General features: G+C 42.4%; 1 protein-coding gene and 1 long non-coding RNA gene across 3 annotated transcripts in view; one reads left to right on the top strand and one right to left on the bottom strand.

Moving 5' to 3' along the window:
- The window catches only part of LOC308065783, a 37,360-nt gene extending 26,307 nt beyond the window's left edge, over positions 1 to 11,053 (bottom strand). The window contains exon 1 of the long non-coding RNA XR_013928920.1: positions 5,364 to 11,053. This is a non-coding gene — a long non-coding RNA (uncharacterized lncRNA). The remainder of the gene's footprint in view (positions 1 to 5,363) is intronic.
- The window catches only part of ST8SIA1 (ST8 alpha-N-acetyl-neuraminide alpha-2,8-sialyltransferase 1), a 142,174-nt gene that overhangs the window by 113,237 nt on the left and 17,878 nt on the right, over positions 1 to 11,059 (top strand). The window lies entirely within an intron of this gene.

Raw genomic sequence — 11,059 nt, 5'->3', positions numbered from 1 at the left:
CTGATCTAATGAGTATTGTATGCCCAGTAAAATTAGGTTTAATAAGAGGGATTGACACTCTTTGCTGGTATCTGAGATTACATTGCCCAGGTGAGCATCTTGCCAATGTTGTCTTCTGGAATCAAGCTCCATCCAGTTCTGACAATTTATCATTATTGACTGTTCCCTAAGATAGGGAGCAAAAGAAAAAGGTTTTCTTGCCTGGTATTTCAGAATGTGAGAAGGTGGGACCACATCTGAGTTACAGTGTATTATATAAAACAAGTGGCATAGCACCTCTAGATGTGTGACATGGGAAGAAAACCAACTACAGTTACAAAGCTGCTCCTATATAACACAGTATCAATGCCACTGACCCTTCTCTGGCATTTGGAAACAAAGGAAAATAGGGAATTGAATGTTTTGCTCCACTTTCCTCAGCCAGTGTATAGAGGGCTGTGCTCAGTGACGTGCAATGCCTTTCAGAAGTATTACTTTGTCCTAGCAAACAGCATTTATTTCCTGCTACCTTAAAAGAAAGGTTTGGGTTTTACATTTTTTACACTGTCTCCATTGAATGAAATTAATGGGGGGGAAAAAAGGTGAAGGAACTTAAGCACTTTCACAGGTATCAAAACAGTTGAAGAGATTAGCAAAAGCTCCAGCATGTTTAGCTATCTGTACTTTATTATTGTTATTATTTTTGGTTGAGAGTGTTCTAGCTATAGTAATTTAAATTGAGTACAGGCTGTACTAACAGTTGAGGAGAAAGCTTGGCACTTTAATCATGTTGAAAAGAAGTTTAAGTGGCATTCTCATCCTTAAACACCATACATCTTGGAAAAGGTATCTGAATAATCTCAAAATAGTGGACTCTTCTAAGGGTACCGTACTGGAAGCACAGTGCTAGGAGCATCAATTAACCCTTAAGAAAATGCAAAAGGAAGTTGACAGCACTGAAGGGCAAAGAAAAGGGAGGTAAATGGAAACAGAAACATCCCACCAAAAGCTGAAGTTGTTTCCAAAGGGAATATTTTATCTATGCAGTGGGCAGAAAAAGTTTCCAAAAAGAACTAACTAGAGCAGTGGAAAGCTAATGTTCCTTTCAGCAACAGCACAAGCCAAAATAGAGCAAGAAACATCCCCCCTCCCCTATCACTTGCCACGTATGTATGGCCAGTTGATGACCAGGTATAAAAGAAGTGCTCAGAGAAGACACAGGGAGGCTGAATGAATTATTTGCGTCTGTGTTCCCTGTGGAAGAAACTGAGAACATTCCCTGTGCCCATGAGGAGACTCAGCAGACTGAAACTGAGGTAATTATTTGAGATTTTTTGGTATACGTACAGGATGGATGTGAATGTATTGGTAGGACTGGACTCACCCATGAGTGCTGAAGAACAGTAGTGTGTATTTCCTCACCTAAAACTGTTTTGGTACTTGAAGACTGGAAGGTACTAAAAATGGGATCAGTGTTTAAAAATAGCTCAAATTAAAACTAGTTTAAGTAGATCTGTGAGCTTGACACCTCTACCAGTTGAATTGGTAGAGACTACGTTATAAGCTAATATTGGTAAACATCTGGATAAACTTGGGTGCTCATGTGAAAAGTCAGCACTGTTGAGTCCAAGGGAAATTTTACCTTGTGAAGCTTCTGGAGTTCTTTGAAGAGATGCATGTGGATGAGAGTAATCTATATCCAGTAGATAAACCTGTTTGAATTTTTTAAAGGCTTTTGACAAAGGGATGAAGGTAATCATGACCTAAGAGGCAAGGTAAAATAATTGGTTAGAAGGATGCAGGGAATGAGATTAAGCAAATTAAGATTCACTGGGGTTACTGCATTGACAAACTACACCAGTAGTTAGTTAGCTTCTGCTAATCCAACTGCTCCAGAGCAATTTATCACCTCTTCTGCTTATTCTCAGGTGGCCACTAGTTCACTGCACAACTGCAGTGCTCATTGCCCTAGGGATGTAAACAGGTGAGGTTGCCCAGAGGGAGCAGCTAATAGAGCAAATACAGAGATCTTCTGCATATTTTAGAGTTGTGTGAAGTGATTTTATGCCATTTAAAATTGGTAGATTCACCACGTATCCCTATGGGCTCTGAACAAGTGGTTTTGTTATCAGGCTTTTGGTTGACAGCGTTGTTTAACAGGGATCTGAGCTCCAGCTGCAGGCCATGTGGCATGATCTAGGATGTCACCACTATACTATACTATCACATGTTCTATAGTTTAAGAAAGGTGCTCATATACGTAAATAAGAGCATATTCTAGTTACAGTTGTTGCCATAATGCCTGTTGAAGCATCTGCTGTTTTAAATAATCTCTTTTCAGTCTGCACTTTTTGTAGCACAGAGCATCTTTAAAAAGGAAACACATTCAATTCAAACATTGCTGTTTTCTCTCTTTGTCCAGTTCTCTTTGGAAAGAGAAAACTCAAAAGGCTTAGCAAAAGTATTCTCAGTTATGAATAGGTCCTTCATGGGTGTAATCATTTGGTATATTATATTTGAGTTACAAAGCACGTAAGGCCAGCATGAACAGACATGAAGGCATAATGTTATTAGCTTTGTGTTTGCTGCAGCTCTATCACAGGCAGTGATCTACGGAGACCTGTGTCTGGACAGTAGTTGGTTAAAAGACCTAGACGTGCAGGAGATACTGCATGGTTCGGTTCCTGTTTGGTTGCTGTGCCAAAGACACAAGAGACTGGCTTAGGGAACTTGTGTTAATCAAAAGTAAATCTCCAGAAGACTATATCTGGTCTTTGTTGCAGTTCTTCTTCCCGTTAAAATCTGAGAAGATGTGTGATCTGGTTATGTTTTTACTCACAGGCTCGCTCTGGCATGTAGCCTGGTGAAATTAAATGCTAAAGATATCAGACTTAGTTCTGTGTTTTTTGGGGGATTTTTTCCTAGCTGATTTCTTTGGTTCTCTATTTTCTCATCCTCCAGACTTACAGCTGTAAGAGCTGTGAAGTATTCAGAAGATTTAGAAATACTAGGCAGCAATTTCATTTTGACAATACAAGTAGTTTACAGCCATGCTGTTCTGCCTATCCTTTTATATTATTTCCACTTGTGTGTGACTTCAGCAGCCACAATCTTCAAAGAGTCAAACTAAGATGAACAGCTCATCTGAAAGCTAAGATTCAAGCTGTCAGATAACAGAGAGGATTGATGTTTAGCTCTGCTGGTTTTGGAAAGAGTAGCTATTAAAAGCACATTCTAATTTGAGTTGGCAGAATAAGGATCACACACAGTCCCAAAATACCAGTGAACACTGATTTTAATATTTCATTGCTTTGGTGTATAGGATATCTCTGTGTTACATTGAAAAACAGAGAGTCAGCTTTCCCCTGGCACTATATATAGTATTCCTAGGGTGACAGCATAAGAGCAGTAATGAGTGGCAGTTTAACCCCCACCTCCCCCTAATTAATTCTGAATTAAGTCATAAAAGGAACCTACCTCTTCATGGGGATCAGAGCCCACCTCTGCCATATCTAACTGAACTATCTGAGTGCATCACGTTATTCTGAAGGTCATGTGCTAAGGACAGTGTGCCACTAAGAAACAGGCAGAGAAAGATGTAGTCTGCAGTCACTGTGAAAGGAGCGTGTTTCCTTGCTTTTTGGCCTTTGGAGCTGATGGTGGGAGTAACCAGAATCCCTGACCTCGAAAATGCCATTGAAAAGGTGTACAAAAAGGACAATGTGGCCGATTTGTCTTTAATCTTTGGGACCAGAGATGAGAGGAAAGCACAGGCTCTTTGAGGTTGGAAGCCCCCATCCATACGAAGGAGGCGGCAGGGTGGGTCGCTGCAGGCTGCGCGTAAGGGATGAGCTGAAGTGAGTTTGGGAGTCAGCTGTACCCTGAGAGGAGCGAGTGTCTCTGCTGAGTCTGAACAAAAGATTTGCTGTCTTTGGGTCCATCAAGAGCAGTCAGGTGGGAAGAGAGGAGAGCAAAGGGAAAGGAAAAGATGGGAATAGCATCACCCCACCTGTGCCACAAGCTCTCAGCTGGGTGATCATGGTGCCTGTAGAGGGACTGTGGAGAACAGGGGAGAATCCCTCATGCTGAAGCTGGTTGAAATGAGATTAGACAGAGCCTTGGGGTTCTACCACAGGAATAAAAGCCTCCTGCATTGATGGAGAATGTTTGGCATCTGTAATTTTATTGGATTAATGCTCAGTCTTTATGATTGATCATGTTACTTCATACCTTTCCTAATCACTCTGAAGTTTATTGTTGGTCTGAATTTTTTTGCCTAAGGTTCTGAGCATGCTTACAGTGAGATCAGAGTTGGTTTTGCCATTGACTTCAGTGGGACTATAATTGAATCTTAAGTCAGGTAGCTATCCTTAGGCTAAGTAAACAGTGTCTTGTGTAGTTGGGGAAGCTGGCGTAGAACAGGAAAGGGGGTCAATTTATAGTACTTCAGGTGCTTGTTTCTGGCTGCCTGTGTTGACAAGTAGAATAGTCTGCCTTGCCCCTAATGCATGATAAAAGTGCCTATTTGGAGAGCAAGCACATGGAAACTAGTGTGCTGTTAATTGAGAAACAGTCTGTGTTTTAGTAAGCCCCAAAGGGGCAGACGTTCCAGAAGTGCGTGATATGAATGAGAGCATAGGGCATTAAGGAGGGCATTGAGGAGGGCACCACTATCTGAAAGCATAAAAGCACTCTGAGAAATGAGTGCAGTAAAACTCCTCTGTCACAGCAGTGGAGGTTCAGATGGGTGGTTGCAAGCTGACTTGTTGTGACCCCAGCTGTAAGCATATTCCAACAGCTGCAGCAAGCTGCTAAATCATTCTTGGCTAATGATGACATCACATTATCTAAATAATTTTTGTAAGGTTATCCTTTGCCATAGGGATAATGCATAAATCTCCTCCTCTATTCCTTTGAGCTCTATTTGTCTTTATTTTAAAATAGTACAGTTTTATATAATTTATATAAAATAATACATATATTTATATAAATTTTAATATATAAATATGTATTTTATATATATTTACATAAAATTGTACAAATAGTTCTTTGGCATCTGAGCTGTTCCCCTCATTGCTCGATTCCCCACCTCCCCCCATAAGTCAACTTGTAATTAATCCAGAATACTGAACTTGTGACTTTGCAGATGCCAACACAGTGACTGGGATATCTTCACAGGCATGAGATAGTCACTCGCTGGAGACTCAAGAAAATGCTGCCATTATTATCTGCAAGTGGGTTAGTTCAATGTCACTGCAGCAAATTCTTTGTGGTTACTCAAGTCATCTCTTGGTACCTTAGCAGATATTCAGGGACTGGACTTCTCTTAAGAACATCAATAAGAACATTAAAAACAGATTAAAAACAAACCCCAGGACACTTACTGTTCTTAAGTCTTTGGTTGTACTGTCATGACAGTGTACTGTCGCAGTTTTCTCTCAAATGCATTTTTTTTCTTTGGAAAAGTAGAGCAGAGCATTTGAGGCAACTCCACAGCTGGTATCAGGGAAATGATTTCTCTGATATCTGTGCAGCTGTACCTACACGTGCCTGCTGAAACTTGTGCTTTTTAAGTTGATCCATCATATGGACCTGACAGCAAAAATGTGTTGCTGATGATTTTATTTGCTCGCTGTCCATTAATGAGTGTAGTGGAAGTAAGGTGCCGGGGCTGAACGTGCTATGTATGATCTGCTTTCATCAACGTTCAAAGTCATTGGTGCCTCTCTGGGCTGCCGTCAAGCTGCCAGGACGCATTACTGCAAATTACTGAGCAACTTGTGTAGTCTTCAGGTGCTGCTCAGGGCTCGGGAGATTCCACATCCATTTTTATCTAAATGCTGGCAACCTGCCATGTGTTTGTGTGAGCTTGACTGCAGAAGGTCAGAGGATGACCCTGAAAGCCGTTCAGCTGTTTCTTGCTCAGAGCTGAGCTGGGGCGATAATGTTGCCTGAGATACCCTCTTGCACGAGGGGCTGGATCATTTGATGTGTTTATTCTGAAGCTCAGTGAGCGGGCAGTTGCTGCACAGCTTCTAGGCAGTGCCACTGAGAGTACTGAATGTTCAAAGCACGTCAGGTAGAGGTGAGTACTAACTAGGAACCAGCAGCTTTCACTCAAAGGAGGCTGGGTGAGGACCAGCATGAGGGAAGGCATTTGTGGCCATCTAGATGCGAGGACTGCACCAGGCTGGTGGCATCCATGCCAAGCAGGAAAAATCCACATCATCGTGCATGTGTGAGCACTACAGAGCTGGTCAGCTGCAGAGGAAAAGCCCTCCTGGTCTTTCTGTCAGACATGGAGTAGCCTCCTCTCTGTCTGCTGGGACAGATGTGGTGTGCTACCCTCAAAGCCAGTGCTGGAATTGGATTGACCACAGGAATCTCTGTCTGCATTGGGAATTAAAGGAAAATACGCTTGAGCTTCCAGTACCATTTCTAGAAACTTCCTGACCAACAGCACTTATCCCCAGATTTCTCAACCTCTAGCCAGCCTGTGGAATGTCAGAAAGCTGGACAGGGCTCCTATTTTTACAAACGAGGAACAGAAAATTTCATTTGCTTCTCATATCTCCTGTCACAAGGAGCGCAAGATGGGCAGCAGCTTTTTGGCTTCTATTCCATCAGACCAGCTGTAATTAGCATGTTTTATGTTTCTATATGGGCTCGTGGCCACCTGTATAAAGCCCAGTTGTTGAACTGGGCGTGATGTGATCCAGATCATTTGAATGAGGCACGGGTTTCCAGGAGGTGATCATGTTCCTGAAGGACAGTTTGCAATAGCATGACAAATTCTGCCTCTGCTGCGTGAAGTCCATTATCCATGACTGGTTTTCCAGGTGAGCAGTGATGAAGTACAAATGACAAGAAATCTGAGGGCAATCAAGAGAGACCTCAGGGCCGTGGCGTGACTGGTTGAGGGAAGCACAAGCAGTGTTTTCTATCCTGCCAGCTTCAGGGAATGACAGTGCGTGTAGTCAGAAGATCACACAGATCTATATGTGGCTCTGGGCCTGGTGTCACCAGCTAAATTTTTGGGGTTTTGATCATGGTTCAGTTTACACAGCACCAGGCCTGCTGGCCACAGATGGGATTCACCTGTCTCAAAGTGGGAAAAGGATCCTAGGTCAGGAGTTAGTAGGGCTTTTTGAGAGAGCTTTAATTACATTTGAAGGGAGAAGGTAATAAAGCCAGCCTCACTATAGAGATGACCCTGGGGCTGGCATGCAACGGTTGGAGGCGAGATTGACAGCACAGCTGAAGTGTGTCTGCGCCAGTGCCTGAAGCATGGGCAGCAAACAGGAGGAGCTTGGAAGCCACTGTGCAGCAGGAGGCTGCGATGTAGCTGCTGTCACGGAAACATGGTGGGGTAACTCACATGACTGGAGTGCTGCAAGGGGTGGCTACAAACTCTTCAGAAGGGATGGGCAAGGCAGGAGACGCGGTGGGGTAGCCCTGTGTGCTGGCAAGTGTTTGGACTGCCTAGAGCTTAACGATGGTAACAACACGGTCAAATATTTCTGGGTAAGATAAGGCAGATATCCTGATGGGAGTCTATTATAGACACCCAACCAGGATGAAGAAACAGATGAAACATTCTGCAAGCAACTGAGAGAGATCTCAAGATCACTAGCCCTTGTTCTCATGGGAGACTTCCTAGATGTCCACTGGAAATACAACACAGCGCAGAGGAAACAGTCTGGGATATTGTAGGCAGGTGGGGATAAATCTCTTCCCCCAGACAGCTAGTGACAGGACAAGAGGAAACATCCTCAAGTTGTGCCAGGGGAGGTTTAGATTGGATATTAGGAAAGATTTCTACACTGAAAGGGTGGTCAAGCACTGGAACAGGCTGCCTAGGGAGGTGGTGGAAACCATCGCTGGAGGTGTTTAAAAAGTGCGTAGATGTGGTGCTTAGGGACGTGGTTTAGTGATGGACTTGGCAGTGCTGGGTTAACAGTTGGACTTGATGATTTTAAAGGTCTTTTCCTACCTAAATGACTGTGTGATTCTATGCCCTTCCCATGCACTGCTGTCATGGCAGTGACGTTCGCTTCTCATTACTTCAAGGCATTTGGGGAGATTCACCTAGAAGAATTGTAAACACGTTGTGACATGATAACAAATGAATATTCAGAGACAGTCCCTGGCCCTCTGTGACTGTGTCTGAGTGATTTTCCTGTATTCATGTTAGAGCTGCACAGTGCTTTTCTGTGAATGGTAAATTTGCTGAAAAATGCAGTTTTAGAATAACCACATCTATTTGCCATCTGAAGTGAAATTCGCTAACTAGCTGTAAGTGGGGAAGGACGTGGTGCAACTGGCTGCCACAAGTGCCAGGGGACCTGTCTCTGCCTTCCCCTCAGCCAGGGTGCTAGGACCCTATCACGTCAGGCTGTGGGCTCCAGTTTGCTTTACTGTGAAAGGAAGATTGAACCTGCATCACCCACCTCCCAGTGGATATCCCAAATTACGGGGAGGGCGGGTGTCTGAAAGCCTGCTTCTGATCTTGTTCTGCTTTATTAGGGTTAATAGAACAGGATTTGGATACTGAGGCTCTGAGTGTCTAGGTGAATACTGAAAGTACTAAGCTAGGGTTTTTTTTATTTTTTTACCCTCAGTGACTGTTCCCTGATGAAAATGGAACAAGTTTGACAGGATGGACCCAGCTCCTGTACTTGATAATCTGACGGGTTTTTCTGCTACTCCTTTGGAAGAGAGGGTGTAAAGCCTGTTGTGGGGAACACTTACTTAAAGGTCTGATAGCAATGGGAGTGAGAGGACCCACATGAGAAGGCATAGCCAGACAATTTCTGCCAGGGCACCTTGGTCTTGGCTAGCCTGTATTCAGCTGTGTCTTGGCTATTTCTACAGAAAAGAATACCAAATGCAAAAAGTTAGGAAATAGTTTACATTGTTTTATTTTGTATGTTCATGTTGAATTGCTTGCTTGCTTGCTTGGAAGGCAGTGGCTTTGTCTACATTAGCAAATCACACCATACAGTAGAAGCAGATCTGCAGAGCAAAACAGTAATGAAGACCCGGGCAGATTCCAGGGGTGTTGTTCAGAATAAAGCTTTATTCTAATCCCACACAAAGGAAATTTTGAAAGAAACGTGTAGCAAATCAGGAGACCAAATATTGCGTGTTGAAATGTCAATAAAACCTTTTAATTTATTAGGAATATTTCAGGTTTTCTTAGAAAACAGAATTTTAACAACCTGGCATGTATTCATGAGACATTTTGAGGCTGTTGAAGCTGTATTTTTCTATTGGCAATTGTTTCAGCTGAAATTTTATTTGGTGCTTCTTGAGGTCATCTGTCATCCTACTTAAACCTGTGTATGTTGCTCTGTGTGTGCGATTCTTGTTACTGTTTCAGAGAGGTCTGTACATAAAATTGTCTTCATAACCATTTAAAAAAGGTATTCTTGTACCTATCTCTCTGCCTGCACCAGAGAAAGGAAAAAAGATCCAGTACTGTCTTAACTTTCTTGTTCTGACTCCTCTGCTGCGTCACTATGAACTCAGTCATGACACATTTACCTTAGCTGCAGAAAATTGAGAGAGAGGAGGCAGTAACAAGGGCAAGACAGACACTTGGGAGCCGAGAAGAACATTAGGGATCACATGTGGGAGAGCAGTCCAGCCGCAGTGAAAGGAGTGCATGTGAGGCTTGTGCAGAAGTGGCTTTTAATGCAGTAAACTTCACCTGCATGTGGAAGGTTATAGATATACTGTCATGTGGCAAAGGTGGGGAGGGCCTACTGGTGCTCTGAAGGTTGAGTGAACTCTGGAAAGAAAGTATATTATCAAGAGTAAATCAAAGTGACTTTCTCATGCAAAGGTACCCTCCCATGCACTCAGCACCCCAGGACAACAAGCACGCCCGTTACTTAACAACTTTGTGGTTTAGGTATTGTATTTTACCATGACTCTGGCTGGCCTCCATATCAGCTTATCCGGGATACTTAAATATTTTACTGAAACGTGATTTGTTTAGTGTCAGACATCAAGACAGGTCAAACACCAGTGCAGGTTATGGTGTCTGTGAGTGGCCTAGGATTTCCTGCCAGATGTCTCATTCATCTCGGCATATCCAGAAGCATATGGCAAGGAAAAGTTATAGTCTTGACAGGATACTGGATTTGGAGTAGTACATAAGCCTTAACATCAGGGATAAAACAGACATCAGCAAATAGCTATTGGCATTTTACCAAATTGTAACCCAATGTTTTCATATCAAGGGGTAAGAAAACTATCATATTAGGGAAATAATCTGTACATATGTGTTGCCCTCCTTGTAGTTACCAACTAGCCTCTCCTTTAACTTGCATGCTACAAGTACCAGCTGCCTTTAAACCTACTCAGTGTGTCAATCATGCCATCTTAAACACCAATTCTGAATATTGTTTGGTGCCTGTTGCTACGTTTTTGTGGTGCCACTTATCCTAAACAATCCATTGATTTGTTTTATTGTTTGTGACAAAGTACGTTCTTTGACATTTCTCTCAGTTCCAAAATGAGAATTAACTGCTATTGTAGAGCAACTTAAATCACTGTACAGGTGTAACAAAACCAACTCTTACAAGTTTTAGAAGTCCAAAGTTTCTATTTAAGTATTTTTTGGTTTTGCTTGGTCAACGTGTAACTTGGATTCTTTTTTAGTATGCTTTTAAGAAACAAGAATAACACGGATATTAAAATTTCTTTTAGAGATTTCTGTGCCTGAAAACATGAGTTGGTTTTTGGACAAATGAAAAATGTCACCACTAAAAAGGCTTTATTTTCAGGAGTACTGTCACTGTTCATTCAAGGTTTTTTTGTTAGATTAAATCAGAAATGTTTTGGGTTTTGGAGCTAGCAGGATACTAGATAGTTTTCAATGGTCTATTCAGGTTTATGTTTTCAGAAGAGGGGCAGTGTCAGACAGTCAGAAGTTTGTCTGAACTTTCTCTGAGCTCAGGAAAGGTGTCCAGTTAACTGTGAATATGGGTATGAAGAGCAGTTTTTAGCTATATTTTGAAGTAACTGGGAAAACCTAAGTGTGAGCAACTTGTTTTTCTCCATTGTTTTGCAG

Source organism: Falco punctatus, assembly GCF_963210335.1.
Source record: "Falco punctatus genome assembly, chromosome: 6".
Lineage (NCBI taxonomy): Eukaryota > Metazoa > Chordata > Aves > Falconiformes > Falconidae > Falco > Falco punctatus.
The sequence above is the reverse complement of the archived record's forward strand: the minus strand, read 5'-3'. Positions and strand labels throughout refer to the sequence as shown.